Source organism: Panthera leo, chromosome D3 (assembly GCF_018350215.1).
Source record: "Panthera leo isolate Ple1 chromosome D3, P.leo_Ple1_pat1.1, whole genome shotgun sequence".
Taxonomy (NCBI): Eukaryota; Metazoa; Chordata; class Mammalia; order Carnivora; family Felidae; genus Panthera; species Panthera leo.
In genome coordinates, this window is record NC_056690.1 from 73849050 (window position 1) to 73876441 (window position 27392).

The 27392-nt window shown below is 39.7% G+C and overlaps 1 protein-coding gene across 1 annotated transcript in view; it reads left to right on the forward strand.

The window, feature by feature from the left end:
- The first annotated feature begins 206 nt into the window (after nt 1-206).
- Nucleotides 207-27392, forward strand: part of RAB27B (RAB27B, member RAS oncogene family) — a 52094-nt gene continuing 24908 nt past the window's right edge. Inside the window, exon 1 of the mRNA XM_042910979.1 lies at nt 207-591. The gene's annotated coding sequence lies outside the window, so the exon portion shown is untranslated. The remainder of the gene's footprint in view (nt 592-27392) is intronic.

Below are 27392 nucleotides of genomic sequence, written 5' to 3' on the forward strand. Positions count from 1 at the left end.
TCCCCTTTTATTTCCCGGGGCCCTTCTCTGTTCTCCACCCGCAATTCCGTGCTCTCCCCGCAGCTCATGAGACTTCCCCCGGGAGGAGAAAATGCGATGCGTTGGAAGCAGTTCTCACAGTGCCCTGGGCGCTTTGAATGAGAGATATCAGAGAAAACACGGGAACGCAGAGGAATAAAAATGAGCTCGCTGCGAGGGCCTCCAGCCTGGCAGTGTGGGGAACGTATCCAGAAGCCCAGAGCCTTTGAGTCACCGGCGAGATCTGCCCTAGGTGAGCTCCCGGCACATCCGCGTTAGGACCGGGAGACACGCCTTCTTCTCGCCCAGACCTTGCAGATCCCCGCGGCTCGGCCGACCCAGGGGTGGTGCTACCAGTCCTGCCACCGGCAGTCCCGACGGGCAGGGGCCGGGGACCCATCCCGAGCCACAGGCTGGAAAGCGGGGAGCCGTCCCCATGAGTGGCGCCCGGTAGAGCGGATCCCGAGCGGCCGCTGGCGTGGACAAGCCCCGGGGCTCACGGGCTTGGGGAAGGGAAAGGAGATTTCTGAAACCCGACACCCGGCCCTCTTCGCGAGGAAACTTCGCCGGCTGGTGAGTTGGGCGAGCCGGGCTGTTCTTGCAGGAATGCGATCCCACCCAGTCCGGGTGTTCTCGGCGGCGGCGGGCCGGGGAAAAGGAAGTGAGACGTGGACGGGAGGCGGCAGGCCCCGAGAGGGGCGAGCCGAGCCTGCAGGGTATGCGCCCTGCGCGCGCCGGGGCCGGGCGCCAGCGCGCGGGTCTGCAGCCGCCGCGGGGACCCGGGGTCTCGGGGACACTCGAGGGGGCTGACCCTGGCTGTTCCCGTATCCGACAGCTGGCTAGGAGTGAACAAACAGCACCCCCTCCCCAAAAAACCCCGGGCACAGCAATGCCATTTTCTTTCCATTTGTAGCTCGAAACCAGCCAGCATAATCATAATCGTAATCGTAATCATAACCATAATATGCTTAGAGTTTCATTGAAGGGGAAGTCATTTAGTGAGGCAAGCCAGGTAAGTGATAGGACATTTCCTTGCACTTCCTCAGGTGTAGGTGGCCGCAGAGACATCAAAAGCAATTTCTGTCTTCCAGGTTTTGGCTCACTTATTTCCAAATCTGATCCAAGCGTGGCAGCTACTAGGGCGTGTGTGCTTGTTCAAGTGGTCACAGGACCTTGACTTCCAAGAGTTTCCCACCCAACACAACATTATTTGATCATTCGAAAGCTGTTGAAGCAGGTGACTAGCGAAAGCTGGAGGCTGCATTCCTAGAGAAAAGCTGTGTTTGGTTAAAGTCACCACACCTGGAACATGTTTACTGGCTTTTTATTTCAAGAGCTAAAATTAAGAGTATAAGGTTCCAGGTGATTTAAATGATACATTATTAAATTAAGCCCAAATTAATAAATGTCCTTCCAAGGTCATTAGCAACAAAATTATTATCTAAGGTAACAGTAGCTATGAATTTTTATTTAGTTCTATTTTGTTAAATGTGTGCCGTTCTTAGTATTTAGTTACAGTCGTGCATATTCAGTGATATAAATAAATAGATATATGCATGGTTGTATAGTGCTGAATTTGAGAAGTTAACAGAAAAGATGGACTTCAGCATTATAGCCTGGTGAATTCTCAAGTTATTATAAAGTCTACATTGTAGTATGAAGTGAGAGTCATGCTTGGCTTGTGCCGTTCCGCCTAAATAGTTATTTTTCATAGTTTCTCAGCACGATCCTCTACCTGGATGGGATCAGCCCTTCTTTACGGCAAAAGGAGATTCTTACGGATGACCAAAAAAGAGTGATCTTGACAGGTAGTTTAATATTAATAAGACTTTTCTGCTTAAGAACTGACTATGGCCTGCCATAAAATGTTACCATCAGTACTTTCGAAAGGAAGACAAAACATTTCAGATGAAACTGGATGAGCCTGTTCTGATGGTTGCCAAGAAGGGATAAAGGGAATCTGTCAAATGTAAGCAAATGACAACTCGCACAGACCATTTCTGGAATAGGCATATTTGACCTGATAGGGAAGGTAACCCTTGTAAATTGGTCTCAGCTCCTTGGCGCACGGGCTTTATTCTAACATGATCTACTCGTTTCTGAATTGCTTTTCATTTATTTAACTTTTTTTTTTTTTCTGGAAAAGTGGAATTTATGCCAAACTCCAGGTGGTTTAGAACAGAAATCTGCTCTTTTCCCACCCTCCTGACTCTGGGAAGTTTCATGTTAGGTTTTTGGTCTTTCAAATTAGTAGTACAGCATGAAACGTACCAACTTTTCACATAAAGCTCAGCTCACAATCAATCCAGTTTCTTGAGTTGATTCATCAGGGTCGGTTAACCAATTATGCAGCTGTTAAGCAAGTAATTGTAATATCGAGATGAAGGAAAACAATTACAGTAGACAGGACAAACCAGGTGTTTCCCATGAAGAGAATGTCACTTTGTAGAGTTCGTGGCTAAAGGAGAATGCTTTAAAAAAAAAAAAAAAAATTAATGTTTATTTATTTTTGAGAGAGAGAGACAGAACGCGAGCAGGGGAGGGGCAGAGGGAGAGGGAGACACAGAATCTAAAGCAGGCTCCAGGCTCTGAACTGTGGGCACAGAGCCGGATGAGGGGCTCAAACCCAAAAACCATGAGATCATGACCTGAGCTGATGTCCGATGCTTACCTGACTGAGCCACTCAGGCGCCCCTAAAGGAGAATGATTTTTTACTCATTATTAGGTGTAGCTAGAGATGAAGTTCATTATATGGTATTAGGAAGTAGCAACATTACTAAGCATAATAAAAGCCTATTGTAAAACTCATAAATGGAGTTGAGAGTATTACTTAATTTGTTTCACACAATCATTATTCATGTTCTCCAAATATTAACCTTCTCTCATAGAAGGAAGGAAACTTGTCTAGGTTACCAATAATGAGATTAAAGCTCTGTTTAACACATAATCAAGCAAATCTTTAATTAGTTGTCTTTTCTAACTAAAAAAAACTGCTCAGTGTTTTAAGAAAAGGGATGGAAGTTTCTTATTCATTTATTCAACAGATATTTCTTGATGTCTAACACTAGTCTGAGCTCTGTGTGGATGGGGTTGGACAAAGCAGACAAAAGCATCTTTGGCCCCACAGAGCTTGCCTTTCACTGGGCAAATAGAGAGTAAACACGATACACACCTGTAATATAAGATATAGTATATTATATCGAATACTATGTTGACTCTATTAGAGATAAGTGCTATTAGAGGTAGTGCTAGGAGATAATCTATTAGAGATAAGTGCTAGGAGAAAATACATAAAGCAGAGGAGGCATGCAGAAAGTGTCAGTGGCATGGCCCAGTGAGTGTCGAAACTTTAGATCAGATGCCCAGGGACAGCCTTCCTGAGAAGATGATCTTTGAATATTGGCCTGAAGGCAGTCAGCAGGTGAGCCATGTGGTTGTGAGCAGGAAGAGTTTTCCAGACAGAAAGGATAACTAGCAGGGGTTTGTGTGGCATCTTCCAGGAACCAAAGAAGCCTGCACACCTGGAGGAGGGGGAGGGGGTAGCAAGAGATAGGGGAGCGGCGATCACGGGGCCAGGTCACAGAGGGCTTTGAGAGTCCTAAGAGACATGTTGGGTTTTGATTTGTATTCTGGATGAGGTGAGAAGACACCATGATTTAGACATCGTCTATTGAAAATTCATTCAACAGATACTTAGCATACTCTGAGCCTTAGTATTCTTCTAAGTCAGTGGATAATAGAGGTTAATATCATGGAAATTACATTCTTGCTTAGAGAGACAGACAGGTAAGTCAACATACAAATTATCAATTATACAACTTTCAGTACTGTTTAAAAAAATTTAGTATCAAATAATGAGAATGACCTGGAGGGGTGGGAGAATGCTGTACGATTCAAAGGAAGCACCTCACAGGAGGCCATCTTTCTAAAAGATCGCCCTGGCCTCCTTGAAGAGAAGACACTGTAGGGCCAGCAGAGGAGAAGAGAGACTAGCCAGGAGGCTATTCCAGCAGATGACAGTGGCATAGATAAGAGTTGGAACAGTGGTCCCGGAGAGAAATAGATTCAGGAACTGTTTGAACGCAGAGCTAACAGGCCTTGCTGACAAATTGGATAAGGGATGGGATGAAGAAAAGGAAGAACCAAAATGATCACCAGGCACTGGAGAGATGGTGAGGCTGTTTCCTAAGGTGGATAACACTAAGTGAAATAACAAAACCCGAAGGGAAATGCAGAATTCCTTTTTAGCCTTTTGAGGTATGTTTGAGGTACCCATGTGGCAATGTCAGATTGGGCTTTTGGACATAGAATTTGGAGCACTTGGAGGAAGTCACAGCTGAACATAGACATTTGGCAACAAAGAATCTTTGGATGCTGGTTAGAGCCCTGGTCTTGAGCATATCACCTAAGGGCTGTGCTCTGGCTCATTCTCACACTGAGGGATCTTGAAGGAGCCAGTAAAAAACTCCCTCCTCCCCCAGAAAAGAGTATCATCATGGAACCCAAACCAGGAAGTGTTTCCAACAAAAGGGAATGGTCACTTGTGTCAGATGTTGCTAAAATGCAGAGTGCGATGAGGAGCAGGGAGTGATAATTGCCTGTGGCAATTTGGAATCACTGGTAACTTTGACAAAAGACAGAGTTCTTAAAAATAAGACATTCGTATAAACTAACTTTAACAAATGCTGGAAAGAGCATTTCACTTAATCCCTAAAGAGAGACCACTGGGGAAACTTATGAGTCTCTAGCCAAATCAATTTTGAAAACTGGCTCATAGAACAGATGAACAAAGGAACATATAATTAGAAATGCTCACAAAGGTGTTGCATGAGCTGTAAACATAGTAAGAAGAAGAAAAACAGAGTGGGCTGAAGCCTGGGAAAATGCTGAGGAGAGCCGAAGATTCTAGCGTAATTTAGAGCAAAGCAGTGAATAAGGAAGTTAGTGGATGTGAGTGAAAGTAGAATTACTCAGTTTCTATTGTGCTTCCCTCTTCTTTCTACATAAAAGAAAATAGTGTTCCAAAATGGGAAGGAATTGACAACACCGAAAGAGAGTTAAAGTCAAAGGGTGTCGAGAAGGTATTGTGATCACAAGTAACTTCTTTAAATGGGAAAGAATAATGCTGGGATTGGTCAAGAAAACTTGTTTGAAGAAATTGTGTTTCAGTTGAAACTGAAGGATGTCTGGGTGACAGTCAGATGGACAGTTAAGAGAGAACAATCCAGATAGAGCAAAAGCACCTGCTGAGTTCTTGACCTGGGTAAGAGTTTGGTGCATTCAGTAAGCTGATAGAGGGTTTAAGTGGAAGGCAGGGGGTGGAGAGGGGCACAAGGTGAGGCTGGAGAGACCACTTGGGAAGTCATTGCAGAGACTGGATAAAACCAAAGAAGACCAGAGAACGTGCCACTTTAAGAATTATTTGTTGCAGAGGTGGCCTATACTGGGAAGTTGAGCCAAATGACATTTATTACCCCTTGTATCTTATCCTTTATTTAATCCCTTTTTTTAGTTTATTTATTATTTTGAGAGAGAGGGAGCCCTACGCAGTGCTCAAACCCATGAACCGTGATATCATGACCTGAGATGAAGCTAAGAGTCGGACGCTTAACCAACTGAACCACCCAGGCGCCCCATATCTAATACCTTTTTCTGGGGGATGAGAGCATCCCTAGATAAAAGTGAGGGTGAGATGAAAAATGGAGGATAAGGACCTGTGTGTTGTCCTCTGATGGGGAAAACTATACCGACCCCTGGACTTGGTCTCCTCTCAAGACTTGGAGAGGGCCTGGTGTGCATCTGTTTCCTGTGCAAACTGGGAGGAATTCTTTGAATTCTGTGTTGTGTTTTTTTCCTGTAAAACAACTATATGATAATAACTGAGTTGGTGCAAAGATGAATTTCCTTGAATCATAATGTTCTCCTTTCTAATTCGCAGCAGTGTTTCTAACCAAGTGTGGTCTTCATGGTTCTGACTCCTTATGGTTTTTCACTCTTTCAAAGTACACTTTGACATTTAAAATAAACGCATGCATGAGGCCCAGGAAACCAGAAGCTAGTTTCCTATCAGTTCTTGGAAAGTGTTGAATTAGGATGATTTTAGTGACTAAAACCTTGAAGTCTGCTGTAATCAGTCTAAAGTTGTATCAACATTTAAGAATGTTGATTCTTAAAATCAGTATAGTAAATATCCACACACAAGGGTAGTCTTGGCAGCTTAAGGATGGAGAACTAATACAAAAGAGAAAAGAAACAATTTGAATTCATAAATGTTGACTATATCCTTAAAGCAAGAAGCCATGTTTGCATCATAATATTTTATAACCAGCAGAAGCATTTTTTATCTGTCTTATTTTTCAGGAACTATGTTTTTTAAAAGTGTAGAAATTGGAATAGAAGGATTAAAGAAATAGTTGAGAACTCCTTTCTAGTTAGTCTTTTTTATTTTTTATTTTATTTTATTATTACTATTATTATTTTAGAGTAAACGTGTTATTGTGCATGATAACTTGATCCAGAAGATGGAAATGAGAACACGAAGACTTATTGACGTTCTGCACCTGGATAGCATAAACTTTGGAGAAAATGCCATTAGTTAAGTCAAAGTTGACAGTGGTATTTGTTTCAATAAAAGATCTCACCATGTTAAAACTGATAATAACAATTTAATCTCTGGCATAATTTTTATATATCTGAATTTTTTTTATTGAAAGAAGTCACAAAGTAGCTATTATGTGTCAGCAGCATATTTGGTATTTTGGTTGTAAAAGATGAATAAGATCATTCCTATTCTTGAAGGACTTAGAATCTGGTATGTTAGAGAGATTCATGAACGGCAAGTTTAATGTAGCCAGGTAAGGTTTAAGCTAGTGGTTTCAATGCAATATTGTGATAATAAATAGGAAGGTAAATTTAAGAGGGTTAAAACTGTAGAGAGATCAGTTAGAAGTGGGAAATAAAGAAAGACTGAAGTTAGCTCAGTAATTGTAAGGTTGGAGAAGAGACGTCAGGTTAGAGAAGTAATTAACAAGAGTAGCACTGACCAGACATTGAGAGAGAAGAGAAATTTTTATAAAGTCTCAGTTGCTGGTTTTGAGGTAAGAGATGAATGAATAGTGGTCCCCCAAACTGAAATTAAGTATAAAAAAGATGAAGCAGGTTGGGGGAGAAAGACATACTACGCTTGGGGTAGCTGTGGTCGTTCAGTTTGATATGTTCAAGGAAATGGCTTCCAGAATCTGAACCTCCTGGGAGAGGTCAGGCTGCTGACAGCGGCTGGAAAATGTTGCTCATCCACAGGACCAGGTGCCATCCCTCGGAGAGAAGTAGTAGCTATAACATAGGACTCATGATTTTCTTCTGTTTCCATCAGCACTCATCAGCTTTGACTAATAAAGGTATGTGTGTTCTGAAAAGACTTAAGGGAAATGTAAGATTACATCTAATTATATATATTTATCATCATTTTAATCATTGTTAAACCGGAAGAATATATTAAATTTGCCTTTAGCTATTAGTTTATGAAGATGGCATCATTATCCCTTTTTGTCAGGCAATCGTTTCAAGTAACACTTCCTTTTTCTGTAATTCCGTTCTGTATCCTCTCCCGGCCCCACCTTGTGAAAAATGACTCCTATCTCGTTAGGAATGTGTTCTAGTAGAGAGAATGGAAGACTTAACAGATCTCTAAAGGGATTGAGTCTATTGATTTTGGCTCATTAATATCATGCTGTAATAACTGATAGCCAGCCAATAGCAATTTTAAAACAAATTATTTCCCATTTCTTCATTTTTTAAGGTAGCTTTCTTTTAGCTCGGCTGTGACTGAACTTATGACACATTTAATCTCAAGATCTACCTACCAAAACATAAAATACATCCTGATGTTCTAAAGGAATAATTCTCTAGTTATGATTACTCTTGCAGTTTGCAACAGTATGCAAAATATTGTCAAAGGTAAATATATGGCAAATGATTGACCAAGTTTTAGGGAGAGTTATTCTTTCTCTCCTACCTCCCCTTTCCCATCCATCTCCAACCCCATGATAATAGGGTTTCCAGTTCACTGTTTGAAAAAGTCTGGGAATATTTTTATTACATTTAAAAACATTCTTTGTACTACCGTATGACTGCCTCTCTCCATTTCAAGTATTTCTGAGTATTAAGTAATCAGTATGACAGCATTCTTCATGCTCACTTGTCCAGTTGAGGTGTTATCTCCATACCTTCTGGATTTCAGGTATGTAAAGCGTTCTTTGTTACGGATAAATCATTTCCAACACCAAGTTCTGGAAAAATGTGTTTTCGTAAAAGCTGTAACTCACAATGGACCTTTGCAGATCACTATCAATTATGACTCTGATACCGTCGTCGAGGGTGAAAATTTGCGTTGATAATGAGTCCTTGATTAAAGACTGACAACAACCACCATCATTTTCAGTTTGAAATATTACCACCTAAGGAATGCCTTCATTGAATGCACCAGTTTTCAAATCTGGGTCACTGTGTAAGAATATCAAAAGCTTGATCATTTTCATTTTAATGGGCACAGTTTTGCAAATTCTACTTTTTCCTTACTACTGCTTTCTGTTTGGGATAATTGTTTTACATATGTCGTGTGAAGATTTCAGGCATTTAGACAGTATAGATGCCAAGATATGAAAAAGACAAAAGAAGATTAAAGTAAACAAACATGTCTCCCATCCTAGCCATAATCTTTATGAGTCTGGTTCCTTTTAACACAATTGCCAAAATTAGCCCAAGGAATGAATGATTTAGAGACAAAATTGAACTCGATGTGGGTGACAGTGAGTTCTCCAAACCACAGGGTGCCATGGAAAAGGGTATTATAAAGGCAGAAGTGAAATTTTTTATCTATTAAGGGTTTTTTCTCCTGGCCTGATGTACTCTCTCGTGCTCCCAGATGCTAAGAACATATATCAAATCCAGCACTCATGAAGAAAAGTCTACAGAGTAGACTGGCTCTTGAATAATACCTTTTTTCAATTTTAATTTTATTTTTATTCAAATATATTTAATATACAGTGTTCTGTTAGTTTCAGGTGTATCATATAATGACCCCACAGTTCTATACATTACTCAGAGCTCATCAAGGTAAGTATACTCTTTATCCCCTTTATCTATTTCACCCATTCCCCCCCAACCGCCTCCCCTCCGGCAACTGTCAGTTTAGTCGGTCTCTGTATTTAAGAATCTGTTTTCTTTGTCTCTTCTTTTTCTTTGTTCATTAGGTTTTTTTTTTTTTCTTAAATTCCACATCTGAGTGAAATTATATGGTATTTGTCTTTCTCTGACTGACTTCTTTCTTTTACTTAGTATTGTACCCTCCAGGCCCATCCATGTTGTCTCAAATGGCAAGATTTCATCCTTTTTAATGACTGGTTAATATTTTGTTATATATACACAGTTCATCTTCTTTAGCCATTCATCTATGATGAACATGGGGTTGCTTCCATATCTTTTTTTTTTTTTTAAGCGGCAAATATCACTTTATTCCTGTTACTTTAAAATTACCGTTTAACTGGATCTGAAATGAATTGGGGCTAGAATTAAAAAGAAGAGTAAATATTTTTATCATAATCATTCCAGTGTTGAGTTGCCAGAAGTACATTTACACTATAGCAAGGTGTCTCAGGTAAATCCATAACATTCTTAAGAATAGTTGCTTTTGTCCTGAAGCTTTATTAAGAAAGAAATGAGGGGCGCCTGGGTGGCTCAGTTGGTTGAGCGGCCGACTTCAGCTCAGGTCATGATCTTGCGGTCTGTGAGTTCGAGCCCCACTTTGGGCTCTGTGCTGACAGCTCAGAGCCTGGAGCCTGTTTCAGATTCTGTGTCTCCCTCTCTCTGACCCTCCCCTGTTCATGCTCTGTCTCTCCCTGTCTCAAAAATAAATAAAAACGTTAAAAAAAAATTAAAAAAAAATTAAAAAAAAAAAGAAAGAAATGAAAGATTCTTTTTTGCAGACATTTTAGAGAAATGATATATTCTCAGCTTCTCCTATATAATTGGAAATAAGGAAGCTTTTTATAAAGCCACGTTTTCCCTATGGCCCCTAAACTCCTATCTGGACAAAAAATTTTATTACATAGTCTATTTTGTCAGAGAGGTAAAAATGTCTGCTTGAGTCTTTTTTTCTTTGACACTCATTGAAAGTGGAGCAAAGAACTTTCTTTTTAGTACAAGTCAAGGGAAAATTATTCCTTGTCAGAACTTTATCTCAGAGTCCATTTTTCTCTGTTTTGATAGTTTGTTGCTTCCAAGATGGGAAATTAATGGCTTGTTGACCAGTCTTTCTGATGAATGAATTTTTGTTAATGTAGGTATGACTGAAAACAGCTAATGAATTACCCTGCCCAGTGAGCATATTTACTTTATGTAGCAAAAATCCAAAGGCAAACCTAATGTTAGAAGTTGCAGGCTTAAGAATAGTATTGTAGGGGAATGATTTGGGGCAAAAAAAACTTTATAAATAAAAACTAATGTAGCCCAAGTGGATGGTGATGCTATGGCCTAGAAATCCTGGAGCAGCTACCATTTTTTTAAATGTTTATTTATTTTTAAGAGAGAGGCAGAGAGAGAGGGAGACACAGAATCTAAAGCAGCCTCCAGGCTCCGAGCTGTCAGCACAGAGCCTGATGTGGGGCTCGAACTCACGAACCGTAAGATCATGACCTGAGCTGAAGTTGGACACTTAACCAACTGAGCCACCCAAGTGCCCCTAAAATCTTCCATTATTAAGGGCAGACCCTGGGTTAGATAAGTGTTCAGATAGGCAGTTCTGAAAATATAGTCAACGTCCTTTTGTAGAAATGGTCATTGGTGTCCTTCTACAGAGTCTCCTAAGTCAATCCTCAGGAAGGGAACTCTTTTAATAGAGTTTGAGGCCTGCTCACCATTGCTGTCCATAACACTTGAGTGTGTAGTCTTTAAAAATTTGTTTGTTTGTTTATTTATTTTTGAGAGAAAGAGAGAGCACAAGTGGGGGAGGACAGAGAGAAGGAGAGACAGAATCCCAATCAGGCTCTGCACCATCATCGCAGAGCCTGATGCAGGGCTTGAACTCACTAACTGTGAGATCACGATCTGAGCTGAGAATATGACCTGAGCCAAGATGCTTAGGAGTCGGATGCTGAACTCACTGCACACTCCGATTATGTATTCTTGACAGTAAGTTCTTGGTTTCCTGTCTCATGGGTAAACATTACAAATATATGTAAGGAGACTCAGGTGGTAAGCTGGCAGACAGTGTGGTTAGTCTGCAGACTAAAGTAATTGTAATTGATTAACCAGCCTAAGCATTTTTCCATCAGGAATGATAGCATTTTTATGAGCCAAACTTAGCCAGCTGCTAGTGTAAGAGATAGGCTTGTGAATGGCTGTACAATCTCTAAACAGGTCCAGGCCCACAACTGCAAACTAAATGGCCAACGTTTTAGGTACGTAATACCAAAGATCTCTCGGTTGATTGCATCTTGGTAATTTTAGAGTGACCGTTAAAACCATTATTGCCCTCTGAGTTGTTATCCACAGAACTAGATGCCAGTATACTATTCAGTCCAATTTCTAACCTGTCAGTCTAGAAAAACAGACTTATTACATAAAATAAAATGGTTCAGAATTGAAGATTTAAACAATTCACAGGAACCACAAAGATAACAGTTTGACTTTCCTTAGAGATAAAACTACACCTATTGATTATAGGAAGCAAAGCAGCATCCCTTATTTGCCACATTAACACATTTGGAAGTGTGGTCAAGCAACAAGATAGGTCAGATGCCTGGTAGCAAAAGGCAGCTATATAAGAAATAGCCCTAAAGTAAACTATAATTAGTTCATCGTGGGAAAATTTGGACTTGGTGTTCTATCCGTACTTGGCTTATCTCCAAATAATAATTTCAAGTCAGTGAAATTTAGAAAACTGACACGGAAGTTGTTGACCCACTTGTCGTAGAAAGGATTATGCCGGCAGTCTTCCATTTATTCTGCCATAAGAAAAACCTAGGTCAGATAACTACAGGAATTTAGAAGGATTTTATGGGATTTTTTTTTTTTTTTTTTGGCAGAACTACTAGAACACTTAATCAAGTGCACTGAATTCGTTTCCAGTCTCTTCTTAATGACATGAGTTTTTGAACTATTTTTCAGAAAAATAGGTCTATAAAACTTTATGTTTGAATGGAAATTTAGATAGCTACTTTCAACTAATTTTTAGGTATAATGTGATTTATGAGGACAGTCCAAATCCATCTAAGTTTAGATGATAATACCAATAAAGACAAAGAAAATAACCATTGGGAGCATAGAAATAGGATAGGTAGAAATTCTTTTTCCTATGGTATGGGTCCAAGCCGAAATCCAACCACTGATCACAATATAGTTTAAGATATTTATCGCTGTTAGGTTTTATCTTTTGCTTTTAAGAGAAAAATGCCTATTTAAAATATATTCTTAGTCTGGGGGTTTGCTGCAACAATTTTACCTTCGATTTGCTAGTTTCAGGCAAAAATATTTGTTGTTAATATCTTCGATTCATGCTTTTGTATTATATTTTAATGAACAGACACTGTAAACCTCTATAAAGTCGATCACTGCCCCTCAGATTTACTTACACCATTTGTCCCTGGGGATTATGTCAGCAAGTAGCTTAATCTGCCCGGAATTTGTGCTACAGGTTTTTCTGATGATTGAGGTTCAGAAAGGCACTAAAATAAATTAGCACCATGTACAGTGTTTAAATATTTTATATTTTAATATTCCTAGTTAGTATTTAATATATTTATTTAATATATTTAAATATTTTGTATTTCATATTTATTAAAGCTTTGTGGTAATAGTATACCTATAATTTCAGTTTTTTAAGGAAATTTGTTTTAGTAGTGCTAAATTACCTTAATTAAATTTTTTTTTAAGTTTACTTATTTATTTTTGAGACACGGAGAGAGTGAGCAGAGGAGAGGAAGAGAGAAAGGGAAAGAGAGAGAATATCAAGACACGGGACTTGAACTCAAGGAACCATGAGATCATGACCTGAGTCAAATATTAAAAGTAGGACGCTTAACTGACTGAGCCACCCACATGCCTCTAAGCTACCTTATATTAAAAATGTGCTTCTGATAAGAGAACTTGCACGTGAAGTAGTTTTAAAAATAGCATCAGGGATGTACTCATACTCACTCTCTTGTGTCCTCTCCTGGTTCCCCAGGGACTAGGTATAATGCTGAACACATTGAACAGCTAGCATGACACCTGCTGACCAGGAAGAATAATAGGAACACTGAAGCCACAGTGGTGTGCCTGCTGCATATCAGCAGAGCCAGGGGACCAATGTTAAACTACCTTGCAAAAAAGCAGAAAAAAATGGCTTATTTGGAAATCAGACGCATCCTAAGCTTCAGCTCAGTGTACTTGATTCCAACATGTTAAAATACCGTACGGTAACGACATGTCTATTATTTCCATTTCTATTATTTCTGTTCTTCTGAAATGTAAATGTTGTAAATGATGAAGTCTTCCTTGAAATGTTTCTTCAAAGTCTATAAACATTGACCAAACTGGAGCTATCCACGTTTCTTCCTTTTCAGATAATCAAGATTAAAATAGTTTTTAAAACTGTGACTATTAGAGCAACCATCCCTCATATGCTGGAATCTGTATGTAAATTGCCCATCCAAATAGGTTTAGGGCCACAGTCCAAATGAAGGACAGGAAGTGCAAGTCCCACAGAACTAGAAGGAAAGCTGGGCGATGGCTGCAGTGTCATAATAATCAGGGTTGGGTCTGAAATAACAAGGGTGTGACTGCAAGAACCAAGCCAAGTTCATGAAGAAAACCCAGGTACAAATATAGGTTTAATATATATCAATATTTTGCACAAGAAATAACCTTACAGAAAAAGACACTGACTTAGTCATAAACCATGACAGATGGCTGCAGTTGAAATATCTACAGGGCTGGCTGGTGCGAATATTCCCAGTAATTTTTTCAATGAATGAAAGATCCAAGAGGGTTTATTACTGTTGGTGATAAGCCAAGTAGAGATGGAAAACCAGACTGAATTTTCACTTCGTGAGCTAATTAGTTTTAATTTAGAGATACTTCTAACATAGTTGATCCCTGGAGGACCTACTGTGTGCAGCATCCTCATTGGACAGACTGATATGCTTTATTGCTAGTCCTACAAAATTCACAAGGAACTTTCCCAACCTGCCTTTCTACCAGTTTTTACCTAGTGTGTGTGTATGTGTGTGTGTGTCTTTATACTGGTGTCATTGGGGAAGATGGGAGTGGCTGTTCTAATATCAACTAGAAAGTGGAGTCTCCCCCTGAGAACCAGGTATTCCAACTTTAACTAACAATTTGGCCCAAATCAGCACATTATGTATTAGGCCTCTTTTCCCTCAGACATATTCGCATTACAATACTTGGTCATATGGCCTGACACATTTTTCTAAGTTTGGGGTAGGAATATATTGGGGAAGAAAAGAAGTCCCCATGACTTCCCCTAGTTAAGCAATTATGGGTATAATAAAAGGGTCACTGCGATAGGAAAAAAGTACAGTTGTGAAATAGGTTAATGCTATGTTCATTTCAGGCTCACCATGCTTCTCCTATCCTTGTCTCAGGGACCTGAGTCCCTCGTGGGGCTCCCTGGCTGCTCCCCTGGGATCTGCTCCTCCTGCCTTTGCTCTAACCTTTCTCTCATTCCCACAAGATAATCAAAGTGTACCTGTCCCTGGTCCCCATTCTCTCAGGCCCCTCCTTTCTACTCCATAATCTGATATTCTAATGGTGTCTAATGCGCTAATTGGCCAAAATATAATAGTGTTAATTTGGGGAAGTCATATAACCAATCCTCACAATTTGCCAGTTGTCTATTTGTGCATTTTCCCGCTGGCTGAAATTTATTTTTAACTCCAAGACGTCAATACTCCCGGTGTTTTTTGTAGTCGTTCACAAGCATGCATAGACATGGGGAAAATTTTGAGTCTCCTGATGTGCTTGTTCCCAGCTGAGGTCAAACGAGTGGACACTCTACTTTCTTGTTTCAGTTTCCTACCTTTCAGTTTCTCATACTGTAAACAAGTGTCCTTTTCACAGTTTATTTAGTGCCATATTTTCCCCATTTTTGTGCTTTTAGGTAGTAGTTTTTCTGTTTACAATGTGCCCCGAGCATATTACTGAAGTGATTAGTGCTCTTAAGTGCAGGGAGGCTGTAATGTGCCTTATGAAGAAAATATATGCATCAGATAAGCTTCACCCAGGCATGAGTTATAGTGCTATTGGTCCTGAGTTCAATGTTTATGAATCAACAGTAATATTAAGTAAGGTGTCCTTAACAGAAATACACATAAAATGAGGTTTAAATTGATCAGGTGATGAAATATTGGGACCAGAGGCTCACAGGAAGTTTATCCTGTGTTTCCCCTGGGAAAAATGGCTCAGTGTTCACTAAATCAGTATTTACGGTGACTTTATAGAATAAAACTACCATGAAGTACGAGAATCAGCTGGGTTTACTTCCTCCCACAGAAGGAGTGCAATAGTTTAGTGCACTAAATGAACAGTTTAGTGCAGTAAAGTTTAGTGCAGTAGCTAAAGGAATAGAAAAGACAAGAACAGAGTTCTGTAGTTGACAAGTAGAGAGAGGTAAGGTAGTTTAAGCAGGGCACCTTTGATCATTTAAACATTAAGGAAAAAAAACTGAATTCTGATCTTCGAGGTAACAGAAACAAACGCAAACAATGAGTACCATAGCTTTTCTTATTGGATTAAAGAAAGTGTATCAGTTTATTGGGAGAGACACGTGTCTTTTTCTATCATTGTTCTAATAGTAACTTTACTGCACAAAGCCCATTATGGATAATGTTTTTAATTGTAGTTTTGTAAATAATGTAGAAATAGATTTTATATGATTGCTTTTATATTGGCAATAAGAAAGTCTGAGACACTAATCCTATCTCGTTCTCTGAAGGATTTCCCTGGGGATCTAAAGTTCTGTGTGTTACTGGGATGTGGTACTATCACACATGTTTTGCTGACATTTACATTTTTTAAGAAGTTCAGATAAAATTCTTGTAATGGCAGAATTACCCGGTTTCCTAGTAAATTGGAGGAAGAGGTATGTTTGAGCAGGATGTTGTTTTTGTGCTTCTAAAATCACTGTAGAAAGAGAACAATATGTATTTATTTACCTGTGGATTAGAGAGTCAACTTGGAAATGTTGAAGGCTATGGCCTCCAACCCATCCTAGACTACTCCAGCTAAGAACACGATGTTAATTAGAAATATCACGTTGATTACGAGGTTAGATATACCTGAAACTGGCCTTGTAAGCCTGTCTTTTTTAAATATCGGTGCTCACTTTTACTTACTAATTCATCTTACCACTGGTGCTAAGACTTTTCTGATAAAATTTGGAGAGAGTTATAAGGTATAGGCTCAAATAGTGAGTAAAGAAATGTTAAAATAAAACTTATTTATAAATAAACATACATGTATTTCCCCAGACTCTAGGTAAGGACACATTTAGGTAAGAATAGGCTGTTGACTTACAGGGGGGAGAAACAAGAGGTTTGGAAAACTGAAGGAAAACATTTTTTTAACCATCATAGTTTATAAATGATGTAAACAATTCAATTTCCCTATTTTTAAAATGAAGAAGAGTAAACAAAAAAAACCCATTTATTCAATTACATATAACAAATATAATCAAATGGAGAAACAATTTGATTTATTGGAAATAACACGAGTTTTATGCGGGTTAAGTACTGGCAGTCCCTTACCAGAATGTAATGCATTCTGGAAAAGATGTACTGAATCAAATATGTATAAATGTAAAAAATAAATAAATTTCATGGTATGGTATGTGGTGGTAAGGGTTGAGGAGGTGGAAAGCTGTCTGTTTCCAGGGAACTGAAAGTAATATGAAATCTTCAATTACTCATAGCTATTTAGATAAAATCGTTGATGGTGTAGATCTAGCATTTTATACACATTCTTTCATTTTGTTCTTTCAAAGAAAGTGCTCCCATTTATGGGGAATAAAGAGGAAAATAGAATATTAGATGATGGCACAAATACTGCTCTACCGAGATGGCAACCAACATTGACAAATGGAGCTATTGCCTGGCCAACAACATCTCTGGATACGGCTTTGAATGATCATTCCTGAGTTGATTTTTTCTGAATTAAGAATCATAATACTGGGTGCTCAGAAGAGTTGATGTAATATGGAAAGTGCAAAGTTTGAACATGGGGAAGTCAAGTGTTGCCTTAACCTCAGGGCGATGCTCTGGTTGCTCTTGGGCTGGAGGGGACAGTTACCTGCCTTACACCACGCCCATCCCAACCTCTGACAGAAATCCTGGCAAGTCTGTGGCTCTCATCTTAAGAAGGATAGCTTTTGGTCAACTGTTTATAAAATTACTAATTTTAAAGACTCTTGAAGTATTAATTTGCCTTTGATCATCAATTCTAACAGATAAACCCTTTTCTCCCCCACTTCCTACACATTGCCATCTAAACAAGGCAGATCATGGGAACGTGTAAGATGTGTTCAGAATAGATTTGGGGGAAATTTCGTAAAAAACAATTCACAATAGAAAACTAGTCCTCTAGCATATTCCTGTCTCTGATAAGCTATGATAAAAGTACGAGTTTGATAAGTTAAGTGGCGTTCTGCTTCTCCATAATAAATATTTGCTCATGCTTTTTTAAAAAAAATTTTAATGTTTTTATTTATTTTTGAGAAAGAGATAGAGTACAAGTGGGGGAGGGGCAGAGAGAGAGAGAGAGACACAGAATCCGAATCAGGCTCCAGGCTCTGAGCCGTCAGCACAGAGCCTGATGCAGGGCTTGACCTCGTGAACCGTGAGGTCGTGGCCTGAGCTGAAGTCGGACGCTCAACCAACTGAGCCACCCAGGCGCCCCATACTCATGCTTTCTGAGCACTAAATTAGCTAACGGTAGCCTCAAGTTAGAAATTTAATTTAACTGACTAAATCCTTTGTAATTTAGCGAAGTAGCCTCTCCACACGTAAACTGTCAGTCATGTTTTATATTAATACCCCAACTCTGAAGGACGATTAGCAAACTCTTAGGCTATCCGATTTTGTGCCCTGCCCCAAAGCAACGGAATTGAGTTCAGTCATATTTCACACACTTTGTTTAAAAAGCAGACTTCCAGTTGTACTCTAAATATGATTGCATTTGCATAAATCTCATTTATAAACGACTGCCAGGACCACAAGCATTGCCTGAAGTGAGGTGTAACCGTATATTTACTTAAAAAAGGAAATAGTTCCCAGGGTGTTGTGTTTCATAGCTTGGTGCCTCACGCTGATATATGAAGTGTGCATTCATTGCCCTTCCTTTTTGCATTGATTTTCATGTCCAACTGCAAATTTCCTGACTTTGGGAATCAACATGCTGGAAGACAGTACAGTAATTGTCTTGTGTTTAAAAGCAACAAGCTGTGGATTCTGACCGACCTGGATTCAAACCCCAGGGCTGCCAATCATTTGTTGTGTGATTTGGGCAAATTAATTAACCTTTCTGAGTTTCAGCCTTTTCCTTTGCAAAACCCCCGAGGGTTATTCTGAGGATTAAATTAGCTAAAGTATGTAAAGTGCTTAGCGTAACAGCAACTCAACAGGAGGCTGCTAATATTAATTCCAATTATAATCTGGCAACTCAACAAGTGATTGTTACTATGAATTCTATTTATGCCTACACTGAAAAACCAGAGTCGAATAGAATAAAGTGTTTTGACAGATTCCTATCACTTTTGTTTTCTAAGTGTATCATATGTATTGGTTATGTCTCCCTATATTGATTCTTTGCTCCCCTTAGAAATTATTTTTAATTTTTATAATTCTATTTGTTTTAAAAATATGTAACACTTTCATATGGTTCAGAATTTAAAAGGCACAAAAAGTGTACAGTGAAAAGTATCCTTCCCTTCCTTGCCTCCTATCTAGTTCCCCCTCCCAGAAGCAAAACTTCAAAATCCATTTTATACATGTCTAATTAAACACTTGGATACATATTTTCTTCTTTCTCCTTTTTTTTTTGCACCAAATTTATCATACTGTTCAGTTGCCGGATGAGACACATGACATCCAGTTAAATGTACAGTATTTGTGATGCACTTACACTACTAAAACATTATTTTTTAATTCCAAATTCCAATTTAACTGAGTGTCCTGAATAGTATTTGCTAACTCTGGCACACTCTTTACTCATCATGCTGTTTAGCAGCTTATTTGTCTTTTTATTTTTTATTTTGTCTCACATTAGAACCCTCTGAGATGGTTTTAGAAGTCTCTGCCTCCAAATCACACACTCCAGAATAGTTCATCAACATCATTCAGGATTGTACTCAGGCAACAGCACCTTTTTTCCCCCCAGTGATTGTCTTCGACTGAGGGATAATTTACCCCACAGTGAAAAATGCACCCATTTCAAGTATACAGTTCAATGAGTTTTGATAAATACATACTACATACACGTGTCTTTACCTGGTATATTTTGGTGATCATTCACAAAGCAGTTCTTAAATGGTAAACTCTTTAGAACATTACATTTTATGCTGTATTTTCACTTTTTCATAGGGCCCAAGGCATTCCAGAGTCCTTTACCGCAGTCACAAAATGAGAAATATTATTAATGTTTGCAATTGCCACAGTAATTACAAAGAAATGCAAAGATTCCAAAGAAATTGTTGCTGATAGTGCTTTATACCGAGATCATTTTCACCTACTCAGTGTCTCCCCATTGGCTAACCAGGTGCTTTACACATACTGTATGACCCCATTTCCACAGGAGGGATGTGAGAGCCAGGTTAAATAATTATTCAAACTACACAGCTGGTAATTAGAGGAAAGGAATTTGAGCCATGTCTGACCCCAAAGTCTTGTTAGGGTCACATCTCAATCTGACCTAACTTTGAGATTCCACTTTTCTTAACACTATTCAGAAATGCCAATCTTTAATTTGGAAAACAATTCAGAACAGCTGTTTCTGTTTCTCAGTGGACAACTATCTCCGCTAAAATGCCTTCTAGAGAGAACCAGCTGAGAGAAACTGAACAGGTAAAATTCCTTGGGGTTCAAGTTTCTTTCATCACTATAAATCCTTTACAAGGTAGTTCTGGATTTTGTGCTTGTTGGTTCATCTGCCTTGAGTCACCTGAGCATGAAGGGCTTATGAAAAAGACTTGAACAGACATAATTATGTGACTTAGGGGGAAAGGAAGCAGTGTTTCTTGCTAAGAAATCTTATTCTGCTTGAAGTGTGTGTATATCATACCCATGTCTTCATGTGTAAATGAAAGGACTGAATTGAAACGAGGGGTGGATGTCTACTCCCGCATATCCCAAATACTTTCTTTCTCCCCCTTTGTAGATGTGTTTTATGGAATGCATGATGTAGAGACAGACCACAAAACCATTCTAGTTACTGTCACAGAGGACACAATGTGAGTATCTGTTTCAAGATCTTTTCGTGATAATGATATCTTTTGAGGGACAGATCCAGGGAGGAGAGATGAAACCAAATTCTGTTCCCAGCTTAGCTACTCGTGTGTGTCTCTGTGTTTACAGCACTTAGAAAAGTCTCTTGCATATAGTTGACGTTCAGCAAATGTTTGCTGCGCTGTCCTGACATTCTCTTTTAAAACTGAACATGGGGGCACCTGGGTGGCACGGTCGGTTAAGTGTCAGACTCTTGATTTCAGTTCAGGTCATGATCTGACAGTTTGTGAGTTTGAGCCCCGCATCCAGCTCTGTGCTGATGGAGGCTGCTTGGGATTCTGTCTCTCCTTCTCACTGCCCCTCCCCTGCTTGTGTGCTCTCTCTCTCTCAACAAATAAACTTAAAAAATTTAAACCTGAGTGTATGCTGGTGTGCCTGAGTGGCTCTGTCCTTTAAGTGTCAGACACTTGTTGATTTCTGCTCATGATCCCAGGGTTGTGGAATCGAGCCCCACATCAGGCTCCATGCTGAGCATGCATCCTGCTTGGGATTCTCTTTCTCTCTCTTCCCCTCTCCTCCACTAGCACTCTCTGTCTCTCAAAATAAATAAACAAACATCAAAAAAACAAAACAAAACACCTGAGCATATACTGTGTTCTGGGTAGTTGGGCAGTGCAGGGAAATCAGTGCAGCTGGACCCAAGCACAATTATCATGGACTCCAAGACTACAGAGCTGCACTGAGGTATTAAGTTCTCTGAATTTTGATCATTTCAACTCATCCAGAAGCATCTTTAGAAGACCGATCAGCCTTGAAATCTTGACATTTAACAAAAAGTAGATGAGAGAGAATTCCTTAAGGTTCAGTGAAGTTCAGAGGGCACTTGCTGCCTGACAGTCTGGGGCAAGTGCGGATGCTTAAAAAAACAGAAGAGAAAGAAGGAGGAGGAGGAGGAGGAGGAGGAGGAGGAGGAGGAGATGGAGGAGAGGAACAAGAAGAAGAAGAGGAAGAGGAGGAGGAGGAGGAAAAAGGTGAAGGAGAAGAAGGAGAAGAAGGAGAAGGAGGAGGAGGAGGAGGAGGAGGGGGAGAAGAAGAAGAAGAAGAAGAAGAAGAAGAAGAAGAAGAAGAAGAACAAGAACAAGAACAAGAACAAGAGGAAGAAATCCATGAAACCATAATTTGAGTGATTCCAGTAGTTTGGAATTGGGTTTTGGCCCAGCATCCAAAGAATAATGCTGTGATAGCAACAAAGAAATTATAAGTAAAGTTTTCTACAAAGACTATAAAAGAAGGGAAGAAAATCGAAACCAAGTCAACTTTTTAATGTCTTATTAATTCTCTTAGTATTTTGGTAACTTTATGAATTGATCTGAAATATCTTGATTTTGTCTTTTTTAGAAGCATAATGATCATGTGTTCTTTGCTACATAGTGGGTTCCCTTCCTGTGCATTACTGGTAATGCGCCTGCTCTAGGTGGACAGACTAGCCTTTACTTACTTGTTTTTAAAAAAAAATTTTTTTTAATGTTTATTTTTTTTGAGAGAGACAGAGACAGAATGCGAGTGGGTTGGGGAAGAGAGAGGAAGACACAGAATCCCAAGCAGGCTCCAGGCTCTGAGCTGTCAGCACAGAGCCTGATGTGGGGCTTGAACTCACGAGCTGTGAAATCATGACCTGAGCCAAAGTCGGACGCTCAACCGACTGAGCCACACAGGTGCTCCTACTTACTTGTTTTTTTTTTTAAGTTTATTTATTTATTTTGAGGGAGACAGAGACAGCATGAGTGGGGCGAGGGGTAGAGAGAGGGAGAGAGAGAGAATCCCAAGCAGGCTCCACGCCGTCAGCACAGACCCTAATGCAGGGCTCAAACTCACTGACCATGAGAATGTGAGCTGAGCCGAAACCAAGAGTCTGATGCTTAACTGACCGAGCCACTCAGGTGCCCCTGAAGGACTAGCTTTATAACCTCAGAATGACATACAACTCTTGTTGGAGTTTCTACAATTCCCCTTTGTCCAGCCCAGGTCTTTTATTATCTCATTCTAATGTTTTCACCTCCCTTTATCTTTCTTCAGACCACTCATTTGAATTTTTTGGTAGCCTTTTGCCTGTTGCTTCTTTTACATCTAGAATCTAGTAATACAAGTGTGTCATTATAAATTCTGGCTGAATAATTTGGAATTTCCCCTTACTCCTCACCATTTTATTGCATCTTGTTTCAATACGTAGCTTCAGACTTAATGTATTAGCAAAAGTACAGATTATCATTGATTCAATTAAATGCCACTGGTAAAGGGCAGAGTGGTTTTCTTAAGTTAATTATTTATAATAGCTTTTAGAATCCGAAGAGCTCAACCGTTACAATACAGATATTTAGAATGGTTTGGCATGTTTAGGGCCAGATGGAAATAAAATTCTGAGCAGAGAGAGGAGCATGGCTTTATACCCCAGCCCTGCCCACTTGCCATCAGCCCATTGACCTTATTTTGCTAAATTTCTTCTCTGTTTTCCCATTCAGGAATTTCATTAATACAAATATGCCTTATTCTGCCTTTACCTCCTTTTCATTAGTCATTCAACACAATATGCTCTGTCTCTTTTTACCAGGTCCTCTACTAATCAAAACTTGCCTTTGCAGGGGGCGGGGAGAATCATGCCTTGGAAGACTTAGTTTAGGTGACTGTGGGAGGTAGTGAGTTTAGTGAGTCGACCTAATGAATACTAATGAGTGAACTAGTTAATATATTACCTCCTTGGTGATTTCTTGCTCTAATACAGTTGTTAACATCCTTCCACTAGATCCTCTGGAGTATCTGTTTCCTAAGGATTTCATGAGGGCTGGATTTCATGGCTGGGCAGATGTGGGGTTCGGGAAGGCCTTTCAGTACACCTCAAAAACACTGTCTACAGATGCTACTGTTACAGAACAACTGTCACAAAATATATATGGGAAAACATAAGAGGTTTTCTGGAAGTTTGCCTTTGTACCACAGAAGCGAAGGTTAACCATAACCTTTAAAAAAACATGTAGAGGCAGAAAAATAAAGCCGGTGAATTGAGTAAAAGACTTTGTAATCCTCCTTAAAAATCTTTATAATATAGGTTCTGAGAATTCAACACAGCTGAAATTTGTTCACAGGCGGACCTGCCTCCAGATTCCAGTTTCTTACTGAGCAATTAGTTTATATCCTCTAAGAATCAAGTCCACGGTAAAAACAGTAGCAAACGGTTACTCAGTAGCAAACTTCCTCCTTCAGGTGACATGTAGTGTAAGGTATTTGCGTTCTATAGTGATGTTTTCTTCAGGCTTCTTGAAATAGTAGCCATTTTTTTACATTTAAAATATGATTTTTTTCTCTTGAAGTACAGATTTTTTATTGTGTATCATGAACGTGTGAGATCTTAAATAATGTGTTGCATCATTAAGAACTTTACAGATCAGGGGCCCCTGAGTGGTGGCTCAGTGGCTTAACCCCTGACTTTTGATTTGAGCTCAGGTAATGATCTCATGGTCTGTAGGATTGAGCCCTGTGAGTCTGGCTCAGTGCTGGGTGTGGGGCCTGCTTAAGATTTTCTCTCTTCTTCTGCCCCTCTCCCTGTGTGCATGATCTCTTTTTCGCTCTCTCTCTGTCTCTCTCTCAAAACAAGCAAACAAAAAATCTTTACATATGAGATTGTAGAAATGAGGATCTGAGCCCAAATTTTCTTGCATGAGATTCTGTGATATTGTGATTTGTAAGAAATATATATATCTGATCATTCAGATGACCAAAATATATTTCTCAGATATATTTGGGCTTCCTCTGCAGTTCCTGGCTCACAGCTCCCAAACCCCTTGGACTTTCCTGAGGGATAAGAACAATGGAGCATCTTTTGGCATAATATTTGGTCTCTACTTCTCAGTTCCTGTCCTAGTTTCAGAGCCATCAAGGTGACATGGGGGTCTTGGTATTCATAACAAACTCCCTTCCATTACAACTGGGTATATGTTAATGAAGTGACTTTTGGAAAGTGTCAAGGGATGAGGGTTTATTGCCAGGGGATCAAACCATGGATAGAAGGTTGGAACTTTCAGTCTCACCTACTGATTTCAGGGTAGGGGAGAAGAGCTGGAGGCTGAATCAATCACCACTGGCCAATGAGTTAATATGCCTAAGTAATGAGGCCTTCATAAAAACCCAAAAAGGAGAGGGTTCAGAGGGTTTCCAGGTTGGGGAGCCAGAACATTTCCACATGCCACCATGTCAGGCCCCAACTCCATGAGGACAGAAGCTTCTTTGCTTGCTGCCATGCCCTATGTATCTCTCTTCATCCTACTATTGATGTGTAACCTTCAATAATCTTTGTAATAAATCAGTAATCTAGTGAGTAAACAAGTTTCCCGAGTTGTTTGAGCAAATTAATAAAACTTAAGGAAGGCATTGTGGGTTATAGCCACTTGGCTGGAACTACAGGTAACAATGAGAGCTTGCAATTGGCATCTGTACTGGGGAGGGGTGGTCATTGGAACCTCCAGTTTGTAGCTGGGCAGTTAGAAGCACAGGTAACCTTGGCTTTCAGTTGGTGTCGGAAGTAGAGGACTATCTAGTGGGGCTGAGCTCTTTACCTGTGGAATCTAGGTATAATGTCAGAATCGAGTTGAATTCTCAGATACCCTACTGGTGTCAGAGAATTGCTTGTCGGTATGGGGAAACCTACACACACACACACACACACACACACACACACACACGTTGGGCTTGGTCCAGGATCCCAAAAAACGTTCCCTCTTCAGTAATCTTACCCTAAAGCACTTAAATAAAGCCCTTTCTATCATCTCTTCAAAATCTTATGTATTTTAACTGGACATTGTCTGAAACCAAGGAAGCAGAGGTAGGTATTAAGGCCTTTGGTATCTTAAAAACCACTATTAGTAGAGTTGGAAACTATATACTCACCCACAGGGTTCTTTAATTTTATAGCTTTGTACTTATGAGTTTTAGATTTGTTTCTTCTTTGATTCAACATGTAAGGTAACTGATGGTAAAGACCCTGTTTCTTATACAGAGTGTTCAGGGTTTTTATTGCACAACCCAAAGTTCTCCAAGACCAGCTGTCTTTATTACAGAACCACACAAATTAGCTCTAACAGGGCATTTATTCGTGTCTCCAGCATACATTTGTTGAACACCTATTTTTAGCCAGGCTCCGAAGTGAACAAAGCATGCACAGATTCTCCCCACGCAGAGCTTGCAATCTAGATGGGAAAGTGAGTGATAATAAACAAGAAGACAGATACCAGCTGGGAAGAAGGGCTAGAAAAAAAAATTAAAATAGAGTGATGCCACAGAAAGTGAATGGGAGCCTGCTTTAGTTTTGGGGGCCCTACAAGATCCCTCTGAAGAGGCAGCATTTAAACTGAGAACCGAATGATAGTAAGAAATCGGTTTGTGAGACAGGGGTGGGGAAGGGTATAGGCAGAGGAAACAGCCAGTGCAAAGACCCTAAGACAGGATGAAATGTGGCTCCTTGAAAGAAGAGAGAATAGAGAACAGTCATCCAGGTCATACAGCATTGTAAGGCAGGAAAAAGAACTCTGGGTTTTATTTTCAGTTTGATGAATACCATTGGAAAATGTGAAGCAGGAAAATGATGTTGTCTGACTATAATTTGAGGGAAAATTTGCTTGTTATATGGAGAAGGATGGGGGAGAGGCAAAGCTGGAGGCGTGAAGACAATTTAGGAGACTCTTATTAGCTGTAGTGACCATGCAGTTGGTTCAAATGGAGACCTTTTCAAGAGTGAAGGGGGCCACTGTTAACAGAATAGGAGTGGCAACTGGGCCTATGGTGAGAACAAGGGGTGGCTTGATCCGTTATAGTTGTCTTGGTAACATAGCGGAGACTTTATGCCGTTTCATTTAATTTCTGCAATAAACTCTGTGTGCCCAGCACATGATAGGTGCCCAATAAATGTTTGTTGGGCGAGTGAATGCATGAACCTGGGGGAGATGAGTATCCTTGCTTTATAAATGGAGCTGTGCTTCAAATATATGGTGAAGCCAATTTTTTACTATAAAACCCATATTCTTTTCTCAAATTTTCACCTCATGCCTCAGTGTTGCTTTTTAAGTGTATCTAAATCATCTCATATATATTTCCATTTTCTTCCTTTATTTCCTTCTTTCTTCTGGGTTTAGTGTTCTACATACAGAGGTTCTGTAAATGTGTTTGCTGTCCCAGTTTTTATCAAAGGCAGGAATCAGAGAGGCCATTGACATGTCAGGTCCCCAGGCAATTTTTTGATCTTTTCTTTGAAGCTTTGAAGCGCCCTGGGTCACATTTAATGCCTGGGCTCTTGAAGCCCTCACCTGGGGAATCTGTCAGGGTTGATTTAACAAGACTGATGACAGACTGTGCCTTAATATTCCACTGGCTCCTTGTGCAAAGATCTCCCTCCTCTGTCCTCTTCTGTCCTTCCAGGAAATCAGTACCACCTTACTTCCAGGTGAGAAGACCTAGGAATCCTTTCCAAAGTATTCAGCATGCTCTTTACAGACAGAGGAGATTTTCATGTTGGATAAATTGCACCAAACTCTCAACAAAAAAGATGACTTCACTCTCCTGCTTTGAATTATGGGTATTGAAAAATGCAAATATGTGATTTTATGTAATCTGTATTGTAAATTGTACATATTTCTGGCTTACTCCATAAACATTCAAAGCAGACGTATCTTCTGACGAGATCAGGTTAAATGTAAGACTGACTTTTAGGGAGTGGTATGCACAGCCCTCATGATCTTTTCACGCTTGATGAGCTTGTGTGCCTCTGTGTGTGTGTGCGCGTGCGTGTGTGCACAAGCGTGTGCATGTGTGCATGCATACATTTGTGCTCATTATGA